This window comes from Sturnus vulgaris, chromosome W (assembly GCF_052056855.1).
Source record: "Sturnus vulgaris isolate bStuVul1 chromosome W, bStuVul1.hap1, whole genome shotgun sequence".
Lineage (NCBI taxonomy): Eukaryota > Metazoa > Chordata > Aves > Passeriformes > Sturnidae > Sturnus > Sturnus vulgaris.
In genome coordinates, this window is record NC_142282.1 from 38,219,349 (window position 1) to 38,236,305 (window position 16,957).

General features: G+C 45.5%; 1 long non-coding RNA gene across 1 annotated transcript; it reads right to left on the reverse strand.

The window, feature by feature from the left end:
* Positions 1 to 10,351: 10,351 nt before the first annotated feature.
* LOC148220130 (uncharacterized) lies at positions 10,352 to 16,568 on the reverse strand. Its single transcript, XR_015798993.1, has 2 exons — positions 15,354 to 16,568; positions 10,352 to 14,149 (listed from the first exon to the last, which is right to left on the reverse strand). It is a non-coding gene; the product is annotated as an uncharacterized LOC148220130 (long non-coding RNA).
* Positions 16,569 to 16,957: the final 389 nt, after the last annotated feature.

Below are 16,957 nucleotides of genomic sequence, written 5' to 3' on the forward strand. Positions count from 1 at the left end.
ACCCAATACCTTTCTTTCAACCTTGTTAAACAAAAAATGAGGAGATGTTCTAACTCAATGGTTTTTCCCTAAAACCCCCCTTTAAGGTTTTTCTCATGGTGTAGCCCCTTCCCCTCCCCTTTTCCCTGTGACCTCTCCTGGTTGGCCAGAATCCAACCCCTCCCCCTGCCCGAGGTTTGAATACTCCTGTATTCGCTCTCTTTTCCCCCTGGATTCCCTCTGGAATAAATCTTGGAACATATCCCGAGAAGAAGAGCCTCTTTTGTCTTTCATTGCATCCATGCAGAAATCCAAGGACCCTCTCCTGAAACTGAGATAAACCCAGGAGCGGGGGGAGGGCCAAGGATTTTTCTGCACCATAGGGCCTTCCATACAGAATTTCAAAGGGACTTAATTTCTCCCTGAGTCGTGGTTTAATTCTTAGCAAAGCCATGGGCAGAGCCTGATACCAATATAAATTAGTTTTTTGACAAATTTTGGCTAATTCTTGCTTTATTAAATGATTAATCTTTTCTACTTGTCCACTTGACTGTGGCCTGTATGGTGTATGTAGTTGCCATTGTATTCCTAATAACTCACTCCCTGCACTACCTGGGCTACAAAATGTGGTCCTCTATCAGAATTAATTTCCCTAGGTACTCCAAATCGTGGAATATTTTCTTGTATTAAAGCTTTAACAACTACTCTAGCTTTATTTGTTCTTCAAGGGAAAGCTTCTGGCCAACTCGAAGAAGTATTTGTGAGGACTAAGAGGTATTTGTATCCTCCTTTTCTAGGTAGTTCAGAAAAGTCAATTTGCCATATATCTCCTGGCAAAACTCCTTGAGGGATAGTCTCTGTGTTCTGCTTAAAAGTGGTATTAGGATTGTTTTTGAGACAGATTTCACAAGTGGAAGTTATGTCCTTGATTGTCTTTAATTCTTATGCTATCACTTTGTCCTTTAAATGGTGATGTAAAGCATCAACTCTCTATTGTGTTTTAGAATGTTCAGTTTGGGTAAATAATTTTAACAGTTTTCTGGGTATGACTATTAGATTCTCTATCCTAGCCCACCTGTCTGTTCCTATTTGTCCCTTTTCTTCTTGTATCCAATTTAGATCATCAGTGTTGTATGGTGGAGGATTTTCACCCATAAGGATTTGTCCTAATGTGCTGGTTTTGCATTAATTGATTTTTAGTGAGGAGGGAAGGAGCCAGCCACCAAAGTGATTTTCTAAGATTTTTCTTTTTTGGGGCAAATTTTGGGAGGAAACCTCCAAAGAGGTCTCCTCTAGAAAGCAAATTCAAGCAGCCCCTCCACCTACTGGTTTGAGAGAAAAATCTCCTTGGAGAAAAGTGGAAAAAACTGTTTATTTAACAAGCAAAATACTCACAAACATGAAAAAATGAATAATATTAAACAATGAAACCTCTCACTGTTCTGAAAAGATGGCAAATTCAGAAAGTCCTTCTGTAGTTCAAAGAGAGTCCTCTGTGGGTGTCTTGGCCTTGCTTAGTCTCTCTAAGTCCCTCTGGCGCCGGAATGCAGTATTCTGGCCCCCAGTAGGCCACAGGCATGAGCTCCCAGTGTTACTCTGGGTTTTTGGTCCAGAGCAGGGCTGAACAGTTCCAGATAAAAAGCACAGTCTTGGGAAAATTTTTTCTTGCAATAGCTAACGAGGAAAATTGGTGGAAAAAAGCAAAGGAAAAAAACCTCCCTGTCTCTCTCTGCAAAAGCCAAGAACTCCTAGAACACTGAGAGCCTTATCTCTCTCTGTCTCCCGGCTAAGCAGCACAGTCCCTGACAGAGGAACGCAAGGGACCAAGTGCAGTTTCTGCAGACCAAGTGCATGCTGCTTCTCACCACCCCACCACCCCCCCCGCCCCCACCTTCTTTCCCCTCTCTGTCTCTCTGGGCCTAGCTTAAAGCTACAAGACCCATTTCTGAGCAAAAAGACAGATGATGGGGATACTAGCATCATAAAGTCACCCCAGGACAGGATGCTAGAAGGGATTAGAGCTAGGGCTTTAATTTGGACCCCACTAGCCACTGCTTTTGCTGTTTTGTCTGTCATAGCGTTTCCTAGTTCAGGAATGGTGTTACTCTGGGAGTGTCCTTTGCAATGCATTATAGCCACTTTTGAAGGTTTTAACACTGCTTCCAGCAACTATAAGATTTCAGTAACATGCTTGATTTCTTTCTTCTGTGAGGTTAATAAACCCCTTTCTTTCCAAATAGCTCTGTGAGCATGTACCACCCCAAAAGCATACCTTGCATCAGTCCAAATGTTGATAGGTTTTCATTCAGCTAATGCCAAGGCTTGAGTCAGGCCTATTATTTCAACCTTTTGAGCTGATGTCCCCACACATAATGGATTTGCTTCAATGACAGCATCTGTGGTTGTAATTGCATACCCAGCGAGCCTCTTACCATTCTTGACATAACTGCTCCCATCAGTGAACCAGTTTCCCACATTTTCTAGCAGGGAGTCCTTTAGGTCTGGGCAGCTGGAGTAAACTGCCTCCATGGTTTCGATGCAGTCGTGCTGTACAGGCTCCTCAGTAGCTTTGCCTTGGAGGTAAGCTGCTGGATTTAAAATGTTAGTTACTTGAATACTCACATCCTCTGATTCTGCTAGGACAGCCTGGTATTTGAGAAAGTGCAAACAAACTGCAAGTAGATGATGGGTATGATTGGTTAAATCGACTCCTGGGAGATTGGGGACTCAGTGACTGGGTTAGGAATTTGGTTAAAGTAGGCTTATATGTATTAGGCATTTTATTATGCATTGAAATAAGTATTCCTTGTATTTTACAATGTGTGAAAAAATTAATAGACAAGTCACTTAAGAGTGTATTTCTAGTTGAAAGGAATGGAGAAGATGTGGTAACTGAGACTGATAGTACTGTAAATTTAATTAGCATATGCAGTTTTATAACCAAGATGCCTTGGCAAGAGCAAACAGAGCTTTGAAGATCACAAGAAGATTGGATCAAGACTGCCTGACAGGAAAGAGGATTTAACTAAGTAGAAATGTAAAGTTTGTCTGTGTGATGTTTAACCCAATGAATGTAGTAAAAAATTACTAGCCTTCCTGTAAATGGTATATAAGCCTATGTAGCTCAGAGTAAAATTTGGATTCTGATCATCAAGCAGTAGTCCTCGTCTCTCTCTCAATTGTCAATAGGGCCCCTCTCCCTTATACTCGTAAAAAGGGGGGGGGGGGGGCTGTGGACTGTACTGAGAGGGTAGTAGTCTCTCCCGTTAAATCTCCCATCTCTTCAGGTTTTAAAGACCTTTGAGCCTCTGCCATAGAGGGAGGGCAATAGGCATTCCCTTTATCATCAGAATGCAATTTTTCTTGGACTTCTACAGCCTCAAAAATATTTCTCCAGGAGGGAAGCATTTCTGCAGCTGCTCTATCTCCTTTTGTTGCCGAATCACAGAGTTTCACTCCCACCTCATCCCACAAATCTGTTGTAAAGATTGTGGACTGGGAAACCTCCGGAATCTTAAGTGTTGTCCATTTCAGTAGAGTTTTTAAATCATGCTTTTGACAGACATTTGCCTCACTGCTGTAACAGTTTTTGCATGAGTTCAAATATGTCTCTTTCTTGTGTGGACATTGCCTGTCCCATTTTCCCTGTAGCAAATCAGAATTCAGGGGAATCAGCCCCCTGTAGCTCACCTCTTTTCCAGAGGGGTTAGTCGTTGCTGGCCAGCTTTTCCTGCTTCTCCCGAACAGAGTCTCCGTCCTACACGGAATCTTGCCAAGGCTTGTGGCCTGCTATGGCTAACGCATTCTTGTTGGTTGTGACAAGCTGAGGAGTGCTTGTAGTTCTGCTCTCTATCTGTATTCCCACTATATGGACTGATTTAAAATGTGTGTTTGGAATAATACACACCTATGAAATCATATGGAGGGAGAGAGGATTGTTATTGGCACAGAGGACTCCTATTAAGTACAAAGAAGAAATTAGTCAACTACTACAGTGTGCAAAGGTGAAAAGTGGCCATGATGTGCTGTAAAGCCCATCAGTTTGGTGACTCCCCAGTTAATACAGGGAATCAATCAGCTGACAAAACAGCTAAAGAGGTTGCTGAAAAAGGTATCCTTGCACTAATACCTGGCAAAAAGTTGAATGTCTCAATACAAAAACCAAATTATAGTAATCAGGGCAGGCAGTTAGCCCCATCATTAGAAGCTACAGAAAATCCCAGTTATTTTTTTCCTTATTCAGTCTTTTGTTGTATTTTGTAAAGGTTTTAATAAACCTTTACAAAAAAATTAAAAATGAGGGGTAGTTTCTCACAGGAGGAAGGGAGGACAAGGTGGAGGAAGTGAGAGAAACAATGTGGGAGGTAGACAGCATGAGAGATGCACACAGGCAAGATGAGTTACAAAAGATGCGCAGACACTGTGAAAGAAGTCTAGCAGAGACAGTGTGCGAGCTTGAGGCACACGGCATGAGAGACAACATGAGGGAACATGAGGCACAAGACACGATGAGAGGCAGACAGTCACATGTACACACACACGGTTTGAAAAAATACTTCTGACTTTAGGCCTGCTACCATACCAACACTACACAAGCTTTTGCACAGCTTCCCAGCTAAGCAGTTCAGTTTTAAAAATCAATAAATTTTTTTCCCACTCTCCCAAAAGCAGGGTCAACTCACATCAATGAACAAATGCTTTAATCAGCACAGTACAATGCAGGAAAGAGCAGTAGCAACAGCTAAGTAACACTACCATTAAGTTGATATCTCAAAAGTCAGAAATAGTTAACAATTACCCCAGAGAGTTAGAGAAGGGGGTTGTGAAACAGGGTCTTGCCTATCAGTGAAACAGGACTCATAGCTTCGAAGGAGGGACCCTGAACAAAGGACCACCTGGGCATTTATACCCTCCCAAAACCTAAGTCTGCAGATCTTCCTGTTGAGTCATCAGCTCCTGCTGTGTCTCTTGTCCCCTGGCTGGTGCCACAGGCTCCAGTGCCCACCCTTCATAATGCAAGGGACCAGTGGTTCCAGTTCACAGCCTCTTGCCTCTGGTTCCTGACACCCAGAGCTCAATCTGAAGCTTGCACACCAAGCCAACTGAGTAAAAGGTAATTCTGTCTCGGCGAGGTTTCAATCACCAAATCATGGACCACCTCCGACTCAAAAGAAGAGAAAGACTGAGCATGCAGACTAATTAGCATGAGAAATGAGACAATCATTCAACCAATAGAAAGTAGAATACTAAATAATAAGAGAACTAGGTAACTTGTAGCCAATACACTGTGATTTCTTTGTTTGCTAAAATGCATATATAGTGTAAAGTTTTGAGAATCAGCGTGTTAGATTTGTGGATTTGCCACCTAGCACCTATCTTTGTGAGAATATGAAATAAACAAATACCTAAACTCTGTGTGTGATTGCTTTACTGCACACTGGGTGATGAATCCCGCTTTTAAGGACAACAAAGTTACTTATCAAACCATGCCCTTAATGTGTAGCAGAGAAGCCAAATCATACTGTCCTTAGAAACATCGGTTGGAAACATCAAATAAAAACCTCAAATCAACAAGAAATTGGAAGAAAATCTAGAAAATAAGAAAACCAGTCTCCTTCCTCCTACAAACTCATCATAACAAAAGAACTTTTCACAACATCCATCAATGTAGTATCTAAAACTGCTGAGAATGTAACACCTAAAATAAAAGGACACTGATATCCTGCAATATACTAATTTCCAGAAATGAGTTGGAAATAACTGAGATACTACAGATGTATCACTACCATCCTCACCTAGTTTTGTGCTTTAGGATTATTTAGACCACACATACCACCAACACCTTCGTGAAAAGAGACTACACACCTCTCTTCTATACTCTGTGTATGCATGTGTGCATATGTGTGAGTGCATGTGTGCATCACATGAACAGAGCTAAAAAATTAAGGACATAAATCTAAAGAGATACTGGGAGGAGAGAGGTGCACAACAATACAGACCAAGATCAAGAGTGTGAGCAAGACTGAGAAAGAGAGTGAGAGAGAGGTAGGCCAAGGGAGAGGCAAAGAGAGATGGGGCAAGACATCAGGGAGGGAGGGTGTGGGACACATATTGAGAAAGTGAGAATATTACAGCCTGAAAAATATTCCAGGCTGGAACTTTTCAGCTCTGTTCCCAGCCGATAAGCTGGTCCAGCTCAAGGCTAGGGAGAATTTCTCCCAGGGTGATAACTTGGTCAAAATAAAAAGTAATTAATAACAAGATAGAACACCTGTTGTGGTACGTGACCAGGCCCTGGGAATGGGGTGCCTTCTCTCTGAACCAATCACCTTTTCTCTACTCTTGGAGTTGTGAGTCATGCTATAAAACCAAGTGTGTTTCTGAATAAACTTGTCTCTTTCTTCCTGTCATGAAAGACAACCATGTAGCTGTGCATCTTATTTCCGCCTCACTTAAAGGGTTAAAACCCCTTTCCACTGCTACAGGGAGGGAGCATGGGAAGAGGAAACAGAAGACACAACCACCACCCGATCTCTATCCTTGACTGAGCTGTGGGAGATATGAAAATATTTCAGCTGTCATTAAGATAAACATATTACCACCTGGCTGCTCCAATGCAGGGACAATGTGATTAACAGTTTGGAATTAGAGGGTAAGTAAGCCAGGCAGCTGGGATCACTTGCTAAGGAACTAGGCATTGACAAAGCAATGGGAAAAAAGACACAAGTCCTTAGTCTCTGTAGGCAACTCTGATCAAGTGTGAGGGAAAGGTAACCCTATAAATACGGTATTCCATGACACTTAGGCAAATGGACTGCAGTAGAGTAAGGCATTCAATACCTGAGGAAATTAGCTGTGCGAGAAATGATATATTATGACCCGGACAATGCGCAGCTCCCCACAGATCCAGGCAAAGTCCTATGTCAACAAACCATGTGGCAGAAATTTATAGAGTGCACCAATAGCCTATGTCAATCCCTTGGCAACACTAATTTGGAAAGATGATGCACCACCAACAGTGGTTGATGTGATCTGGCAACTCCCTGAATATGAAGACAGAATTTCTTCCTCCCTCGTTGTGTCTGTGGAGGAACTATCAGATAAATCGACACAGGAGTTCCAGCAATTCAGAGAGGATGTATCCTACTCCACACCTGTATGGGTCCGTAGCTCAGCAACTGGCAATTTGAGCAGGCATCCTCTTGCTCAAGAGAAAGGATATAGAAGGTACACACCACAGGGTACCCTGTGGTCTTACCTTCGGGACCACAGAGAGGATATGAGGAAGTAGGATGAACAACCTACCTTGACCCTACATGCACGGGTGTGGGAATTGCAGGGAGAAACAGGCACAAATGGGAAATTTTCCAGAAAAGTTGCTGCTCCTGTCTCCAGTGCAGAGTTTTCCAGGTAGAATGGAAGGTCTGATCATACCACTGGCTTTGTGAAGAGAAGTCCATTTCTACAAGAAGTTAGCAGAGAGTCTTGTGATCATTATTAGAGAGGCCCTTCCTCCAGACTGGTGGAGGAGAGGGATAACCAGGTTTACTGAACTGTGGGAATTCAATGGCCTGGCACAGAAGCCCCACAGGAGTACTAGTCTTTAGTAGACACTGGTGCACAGTGTACCCTAATGCCATCAAGCTATATAGGGGCAGAACCCATTTGTATTTCTGGAGTGACAGGGGGATCCCAACAGCTATTGGAGGCTGAGATTAGCCTGACTCTGGATGAGGGGCAAAAGCACACTATTATGACTGGCCCAGAGGGTCCATGAATCCTAGGCATAATCTCAGGAGAGGGTATTTCAAAGACTTAAAAGGGTATTGGTGGACTTTTGGTATAGCTGCCCTGGAGACTGTGGCTCGGTGACGCTACCACACAGAGAGAGAGAGAGACTCACACCTGATTCCAAGGATGTCAGCAGGAAAAGAGAGCTTTATTTTTATTACGTCTATTTAAAGAAATCTAACAATGAGCATGGATTGGACAGTGATGGTAAGACCTCTTGACTCCATTGGTTTCATCACAATGTCAATCAATGCTCGCTTCCTCCAAAGAGGAATGCAAAACAATTCTGTTTACCAGAAAGAGTGTGAGAAAGTGTAACAAGAATGTATCAACATCAGAAGGCCAGAAACACGAGGGCAACAGGAGATGGAGAAAATTAAACACTTGTTTACCTTGCCTGGTTTCTCAGATGACCTTTCTGTTGTGGGGTTGCTGAAGGCTGAAGAACAGCAGGTGCCAATGACTACCACAATGGTGCACCAGAGGCAATATCACACCAACCAAGACTGTAACTCCCATCCATGAACTAATTTGTCAGTTGGAGAGCCAAGGAGTGATCCGCAGGACCCACTCACCCTTTAACAGCCCCATATGGTGAGTGTGAAAGTCAAACAGAGAATGGAGACTATTGGGGCCTGAAAGAAGTCATACTGCATCTGAGTGCTGCCGTGCCGGACATATTGGAAGTTCAATATGAGCTGGAATAAAAGGCAGCCCAGTGGTGCCAGAATTGATATTACTAATGTGATTTTCTCAATCTCTCTGGCAGCAGAGTGCAAGCCACAGTTTTCTTTCACTTGGAGGGGTGTCCAGTATACCTGGAATTGACTGTCTCAGGGATGGAAGCAGAGTCCCACCATCTGCCATGGACTGATCCAGACTGCACTGGAATAGGATGGAGCTCTGGAACACCTGAAATATATTGATGATATCATTGTGTGGTGCGATACAGCAGAAGTTTTTGAGAAAGACAAGAAAATAATCCAAATTCTTCTGAAAGATGGTTTTGCCATAAAGCAAAGTAAGGCAAAGGGACCTGCACAAGAGATCCAGGTTTTAGGAATAAAATGGCAAAATGCAGGTGGCCAGATCCCAATGGATGTTATTAATAAGACAACAGCAATGTGCCCACCTTTGGCCTATTTAGGAGACTTATTCAGAGAGTTCCTTGGGAAGCAACCCTCAAAAACAAAGGAGTCCAGGAAAGGTGGGTGTGCTTCAAAACAGAGATCTTGAGGGCACAAGAACAGACTCTGTGTGCCAAAAGATTTGTCAATGAGACAAATGTCCAGCCTGGATGGGCAAGGAGGTTTTGAAGGAACTTGGGAATAAACAGAGGATGTATCATCTTTGGAAAGAAGGTAGGTGTCTTGGTTTGAAAGACAGGTATGGTCTAAGGAAAGGCAAGAGCCCCCTTCCTGAGATGCAGAATGCAACCCCCTCCCTTTTAATTATTTTAGTTTTAAATCAGAGAGGCCTTCAGGCAGGAGATGTGGGGATAAGGATAACAGTTCTTTACTGATTTCTAACAAGGCAGAAAACAACAACAGCTATAAAAATTGACAACAGAACAGCTCAGTTCCAGTCCATTTTGGCCGCAGGCCGTCTCCCTGCGCGCAGTTACCTGTTCTGGGGGCAGGGCAGGTCCTGCACAGTTGAAGAGGGCTGGAGTGATGGCGGCGGCCCAGGGGTGAGAGGGGATGGGAAAGTGACTCCCCCCTCACAGTGTCGGTCGTGGTGCTCGGCAGGGTGTCCGGAGATAGTGGGGTGAGGTGGGAGAGCAGCAGAGCGATGTCCAACGGCAGGGAGGGTGGATCTCAGCGCTGGGATGGCAGGGGAGATGCCAGATCGGAGCCCGGGCTGTCCTCCCACTCCACGAGCCAAGCGAGAGAGAGTCCCCCGCTCCAGCTCCCCTGTACCACCTTTCCTTTTCCAGTTCCCCCCCCTCCCCCTCCACCCACCCCCCTACGTTTAAGGTGTAGCCACAACTACTTAGCATAACAATGGAAGAAATTCCACAGAAAGAAAAGGGAAGCATTCAACCTCCAACAGTAGGTCAGGTGTCTCAGGAATATTTCAGGAGGTTGCTAGGGCATGTAGAAAAAAAATTAGAGAGGCCAAAGCTCAGTTAGAACTTAATTTGGCAACTTTTGGGAAGGATAATAAGAAATGTTTTTACAAATATATTAATGCCAAAAGGAAGGGTAAGACCAACCTTGGTTCTCTACTGGATGCGGGAGGGAATTTAGTAACTGCAGATGGGGCTAAGGCAGAGGTGTTTAATGCCTTCTTTGCCTCGGTCTTTAGCAGAAAGATGGCTTGTCCTCAGAACAACTGTCCTCCTCGGTTGGTCAATGGCATCAGGGAGCAGGATGGTCTCCCTGTTATCCAGGAGGAGGCAATCAGAGCCACTTGGATGTTCATAAATCTATGAGACCAGATGAGATCTGAGGCTTTTTCTCGACCCTAAAATGGGGTTCTTCACCCTTCCTCCGGTCTAGCTCAGGTATTAGGGTGAAGTTTTCCTGGGCCCTTGCCTCATTGACGTAAATAAGATAACAAAAGAGGCTCTTTCCCCTGATGAAGTTACAGGGTTTATTTCTTGTGGGTATCGAGGAAAAGAGGGAGGGGGAGAAAAAGAGGGGAAAAAGAGAAAAAGAGGGGAAAAGACACAGAGGTCAGGGGGTACAGACCTTTTCTAGGGTCTGGAAAGGGGGGGGCGGGGAGAAATTGGATCCCAGCCAGCCCTGTATCGCCAGGAGGGAAGAGGGACCAAGCTACAGGGCATAGCAGGGGTCACGGAATGTACCATTTACAATGTATCTAGGAAATGCAACATCTCCCCGTTTTTTGTTTAACAAAGTTGAAAGAAGGATATTAGTTTCATTCAAATTATTATTTTGCCCACCACTTGCAGTTGGTGGGAGGGTTAGACTGTTCTAAGTTTTTCATTTCTATGTGATTGACTGCTGAGGTAGAGGGAATGAGACCATTAATGGCCTTGAAAGCTAAGTGACATAGGATCCCAAACACCATCATTACAAGGAAAAGAATAACAAAAATTAACATAATTGTTTTGACTATAGATGTCCACTACCCTGTGAGTCCCCAGCCTTTGAACAGTCCATTGAACCAATCTTCAGATTCTTGCTTCACTTGTCCGATCAAGCTGTTCATCTTTCGGAGGGTAGCATGGATGTTAGGAGCTCTCGAGGTCAGATCCATACAGCAAAGTCCTTCAAATTCCTGGCACACATGTCGGTGCAGTAGTAAGAGAAAATCTATAGCAGCATGATTCTGGAGTGTGGCCTGCCTGGTAATTTCCTCGTCTTCTAGGAGGGAGCTGATTGCGGTGGATGTTAAGTTTGCCTGTTTGACTACCCAACACTTTAGGTGGCCCAATTCGCCTAGAGCTTTAGCTGCTGCAACCCACGGAAGAAACAGGGATGCAGCAATTCTTTTGGACTTGGCCCAATGGAAAATTTCAGAATTACAGTTTGGGTCCAAATTGTCTGCACTTCTCTTTTGGATTTTATTACCCGATTTGTTTTTGTGAGTCCAATCGTTAATTAAGGTTTCGTTGGGTGCCAACAGGGACAACCAACCGAAAGTGCATGGCCCTCCTAAGAGCCGAGAAGGAATCCCTGCCCAGGCCCGCTCCCCACAAATTTAGAACAATCCCTTTGGGAGGCTTTTGGGGCTTGAATAAGTTGGGGTACCAGCTGCAATATGGCTTATAGTATTGCACCACCTTTTGGCAGTGAATTCCCCACGATATTGCATTATGTTGTGGAATTCCTTTATGCTAGGTTTTGGGAAGATCCTAAAGTGAATGCAATATTGTGCTGGGTAGGAACCTAACAGCTCTAATTCTTGGGGTTCTTGAGCTGCTTTGGGCAAACTTGGCAGCAACTCCTCTATCGGGTTCTTACTTACTCCAGCTTGCTGCCTATGATTTTTGTGTGATGAAATGGTGTGTGACTCAGGAATTTCGTTGGACAAGTGTGTTTCAAAACTGGCTGAATATTCTTCAGACTTCAATGGGATTCCTACCAGGCAGGTGGACATAGGGTTTGCTGTTGCTGCTGTGGACAGACATATGTTTTCTAGTTGGAGTGTCTGTGCCAGGGTCACCCAGATGTTCTGACGTGGTTGAGGGATGATCCATGCAGCTGCCAGACTGTTCAGTGTTAACAGGAAGAGAGCTTGGATGGGGTTCATCACGGGACTAAGAGAAGGGAAGCTTTTCTCTAAAAGGAAAGACAAACATTATAAAACCTGTTAAAAGTGTCTATCTGCCGGAATGTCACCCTTTAGGAGGATTTCTTTTTCTTTTTTCCGGCAGCGTCTTCTTTTTGAAGCCACAGCCACCTGCTCCTCGTTTCCCCCAGTTGGAGCAGGATGTTTGGGGACATAAGGTTTCACCCACTTTTGGGGAATCCACCGAGGGCCTGAGGGAGTGGATACGCACCCGTAGCCATGACCTCAGGTAACAAGCTCATAGGGACCTTTGATTTCCCAGGTTTCTGGGTCCCTAATCAAGACTGGAGGATGTTGGGATAACTTGAACTGTTTACCACTGTTAAAGTGACGTACCACAGGTGGACTCATGTTCTCAAATGAACAATTCAGGAAATGGATAGTAAACATGGCTTTGCAGAGCTTCTGCTGTGGAGACATCCAGGCAGTCGAACTGCTCTGTTTAGCCAAAACCTGCCTGAGCGTCTGATTGGCTCGCTCTACTACACCTTGGCCTGTGGGGGAGTGGGAGGTGCCAGTTTTATGTTCCACTCCCCACTGCTGGACGTATTCCAGGAACTCCTTGGACTTATACCCTGCGCCCTGATCAGTTTTGATTTCCTTAGGGATCCCCAACACTGAAAAGGCTTGCACTAGGTGTTGTTTGGCGTGCATTGCCCTTTCTCCCATGTGGGCAGAGGCATAGACTGCACCTGAATACGTGTCAATGCTAACATGCACATATTTGAGGCGACCGAAACTAGGAATGTGTGTGATGTCTGTCTGCCATACCTCACAACTGCCAAGACCTCGGGGGTTAACCCCCATGCCCATTGAGGGCATGGTGTACAGCTGACAGTTGGGACAGGTGGCCACAATGGCTCGAGCCTGACTCCTTGTTAGCTGGAACTGACGCATTAGACCTGGTGCATTTTGGTGATACTGCTGGTGGCTCAGCTTTGCCTGTTGGAAGATGTCAGGAAGGCGTGCTTGTTCTGCTGGGGTTGCAAGGGAGTCTGCCTGACGGTTCCCTTCTGCAATTTCACCTGGCAAACCTGTGTGTGATCTCACATGCATCACATAGAACGGGTGTTCTCTATGAGAAATCAAATAAATTACTTTGGAAAGCAACCAGAAAAGCTGCTCATTCTCGATGTCTCTGAGCACTGCCTGCTCTGCCCTGGACACTATCCCAGCTACATAGGCTGAGTCTGTTACCAAGTTTATTGGCTCTGAGAACTTCTCAAAGGCTCTCATGATTGCTGCCAGTTCAGCTACCTGGGGCGATCCTTCCACACACTCAACATCAGCTTCCCAATGCTGAGTCTGAGGATTTCTCCAAGTCATCACTGACTTGTGGGATGCCCCGGATGCATCTGTGAACACTGTGAGAGCTTTGAGTGTTCTCCGACTCCTCATGAGGAATGAGGTGGAATTCCTCATTAAACAGCTTGTGAGACAGGGCATGGACTGATATTTGTCCTCTGTAGCTGTCCAGGGATAATTGGAGACTGGCATTGCTCTGGAGCAAGTGCTCAAAAATCTCTTTAGTCAATCTTTCAGGAGAGTTCCTTCCCTCCTCAGACAGTTTAACTGGGAGGTGAATACATGTGAAGTCACAACCAGCCAGTTCATACAGTCTCATCCTTGCTTTCCCAATCAGCTGAGCTATTAACTCTTGTGGCTTAGTGATAGTTTTGGATCTTTGGTGGGAGAGGAAGACCCACTCTATGATTAAGAGTGACTCTCTCTGCTCCTTGATGCATTGGAATATTAAACCGTGTAAGTGTGGCAGTTTTCCTAGGACAATGAATTTGAAGGGCAGCTTGGGCTGGTAACGGTGAGCTTGCCTCTCTCCTAAAGTCTTTTGTACCTTTTCGATTGCAGTCTTTGCTACAGGGGTCAGTTTCCTGGGAGAAAGCAGCTCTCTCTCCCCCTTCAATATATTGAAGAGAGGTTCTAGGTCCTCATTAGTGAGGCCTAGCCAGGGCCTAACCCAATTCAATGACCCACACAGGGAATGGAGATCTGCTAAGGTTTTTGGATTACAATTAATTTCCAATTTCTGCGAAACAATGGTCCGTGCAGTAATTTCCAGGCCCAGGTACTTCCAAGGCGGCATCCTTTGGACTTTGTCCTCCTGCAATTCAAATCCAGCAGAGGTTAAAACGTTAACCACTAGGTCAAGTGTGTCTTGGAGTAGAGAGTTATCGGGGGCACACACTAGCACATCATCCATATAATGCAGGATGATGGCCTCCCCTCTCTGGGCATGCACCTGGGACAGCAATGAGGCCACATGCCACTGGCAGATGGAGGGACTACATTTTAATCCCTGGGGCAAAACTTTCCAGTGGTAGCCCTTCATTGGGGCTTCTCGATTGATGGTAGGAACCGAGAAGGTAAACCGTGGGGCATCCTCTGGGCGTAGGGGAATGTGGAAGAAACAGTCCTTGATGTCTAGAACAGCCAATTGCCAATCTCTGGGAATCATCATTGGAGAAGGCATCCCAGGTTGGAGAGACCCCATGTCCTCAATTACTTTGTTTATTTCCCAGAGGTCGTGGTGCAGCCTCCACTTGTCCTTTCCCGGCTTCTTTATCACAAAGACCAGAAAATTTCACGGACTTGTGGTCTCCTCTATGTGGCCTTGAGCCAATTGCTCCTCCACAAGCTCCTCAAGCGCCCTGAGCTTCTCCTTACTCATCGGCCACTGTGCTACCCACTTTGGGGTGTCATCTAGCCATTTCAACTTTTGGGTAGGGTGCCCCACAGTGGCCGCTTCTAAAAATCCCGAGGAGTTTTAGGAATAATCAATTTCACCCCCCACTGGGACGTGGTGTCTCTCCCCCATAGAGGGCATTTATAGTCTGTAACAAATGGACGGATGCTAGCCAATTTTCCATCCGGCCCCTCAATTTGTACGATGCTTTTAGACATTTTTGCCAATTTTACTCCTCCTACACCTTGGATTCTGCCTGCCACAGGCTGAAGAACCCAATGTGACGGCCACATCCTTTAGGGTATGATAGTCACATCAGCACCTGTGTCCAGTACCCCCTCCACATGGAGGTGATCTGATCCACAGGTTAGGTTGCATGCCAGAGAAGGTTTGTCCTCACCCACCACTTCTGCCCAGTAGACTTCAGGTGATTTTCCATCTACTGGGACCTCCGCTGGAACAGGAATGGCCTGGGCGAGGATTTGTCCCTCAACCAGGTAATATGGTGGTAGAGGACATCGTGCCAGGAGAATGAGGCCAGTTATGCTTCCCTTGATGGTCATGGGAGGTACCTCAATCTCTAGGGGTGTGTGTGCTGTGTCACCGACAACAAAGTACTCACTGTCCAGTTTCATGTAGTTTAACGTCACGTCCTGTGTACTGTTAGATAAGTCCACTGTAATGACTGTCCAATCAGGTGACCTGAAATGAAAACCTTTGGTAGTCACGAGCCTAAAACGGCCTAGTGGCTTCCAAACCTTGTTAATTGAACATTTAATATTTTCATTGCCATGCATCCCCACACCCTCTATCCCATCCTCCCCCTTTTTGTTTATTAAGAGTCTTTTGCGAGTGTGGAGCCCGCTGCATTTATAGCCGACCGCGCTATTGTCTTAATGGCGGGTACGTGCTGTAAAGCTAGTTTTTTTGTTTGTTGGTTTTCTTCTGTTTCTGGCTGTGTGGACAATTTCTGGCGAAGTGTCCTGGCTGCTTGCACTGGAAGCAGATGATGTGCTGCAGCTGCTCTGGTGACATTGGTTGCTTCTTGGCTTCTGGTGTTACAGCTGCCCTGGTCTTTGGGTGTGCCAGTCCTGGATTTCTCTCGTGTCCACTGAGCAGTTCTGCTTTCCTGGCGCAGGCTTCTATCATCTGTGCTAAGATAGGCACTGGCTCCAGGAGAAGGCCAAGGATAACCCTATGGCAGGTTTCATTAGCATTCCTCTGAGCCATCTCTTTAATTAATTCAGCTTGTACCACTGGATCAGACACTTGTCTTTCCACTTGCGCACGGAGGCGGTCCACAAAGTGTAAGAAATTCTCAGAAGCAAACTGTTTAATGTTAACATAACTGCCTTTAGTATTTACTGTTGCTAATTGATTAAAAGCCTTTTCTGCAACATTGCATATTTTATCCAGGACAGACTTGGATAGTACTCTGGTTTGGCTTTCGGGGCAATGCCAATCCTTTTCCCCACATAGGTCTTCATATGTTATATCATTATTATCATCATCTTTTGCATCTCTGAGCTTTTTAAAGGCTCTAGTAAAAGCACTGTCAAAGATCTTTTCCACAGGCTTTCCCATAGATCATATTCTGAAGGAGTTAACAGACATCGGAAAAGCTCTTTGATATCATATGGAACCAGTTCGTTTGAACTAAAGGTAGCTCTCATCATGCCTTTAAAGATTTCACTATTTCTACCAAATTCTCTCTGTACTTTACAAATTTCCTTTTTATCTTGATAGGACAAAGGTTGATAACTTCTTCTACCATTCCTCTTACCAAGATAAACTACAGGAGCAAGTGATGGTATATACTCTTTTCCCTGGTGTTGACTTTCAGGCCTGGGCATCATCCCCCCCCCCCGACCCGGTCCCGGAGGCTGCCCACCCCCCCCCCACTACGGGGGCACCATCTGTCCCGCAGGGGCTGTGAGCTGATCTCTTCCCACCCCCACCGGTACTGACACGAGCAGGGGCTTCACTGCCCTCCCCCACCCCGCAGCAGCTTGGAGGGAAGGAATGTGAAACTGGAGCAGGGGTGTGGTGGTGGGATCCAGGGTTGCAACACCTGTGGGCGGGGTCGCCGTGTGCCGTGCAGGGCGGGGTCTTGGAGGGGGGAGGGGGCAGTGGAGCCGAGGGCAGGGATGGGTTATGGGAAGGGACAGGCATAGGGGCAGGGACCGGAGGGTGAAGGGGGTTGCGGGATGAAGGAGGAAACACGTG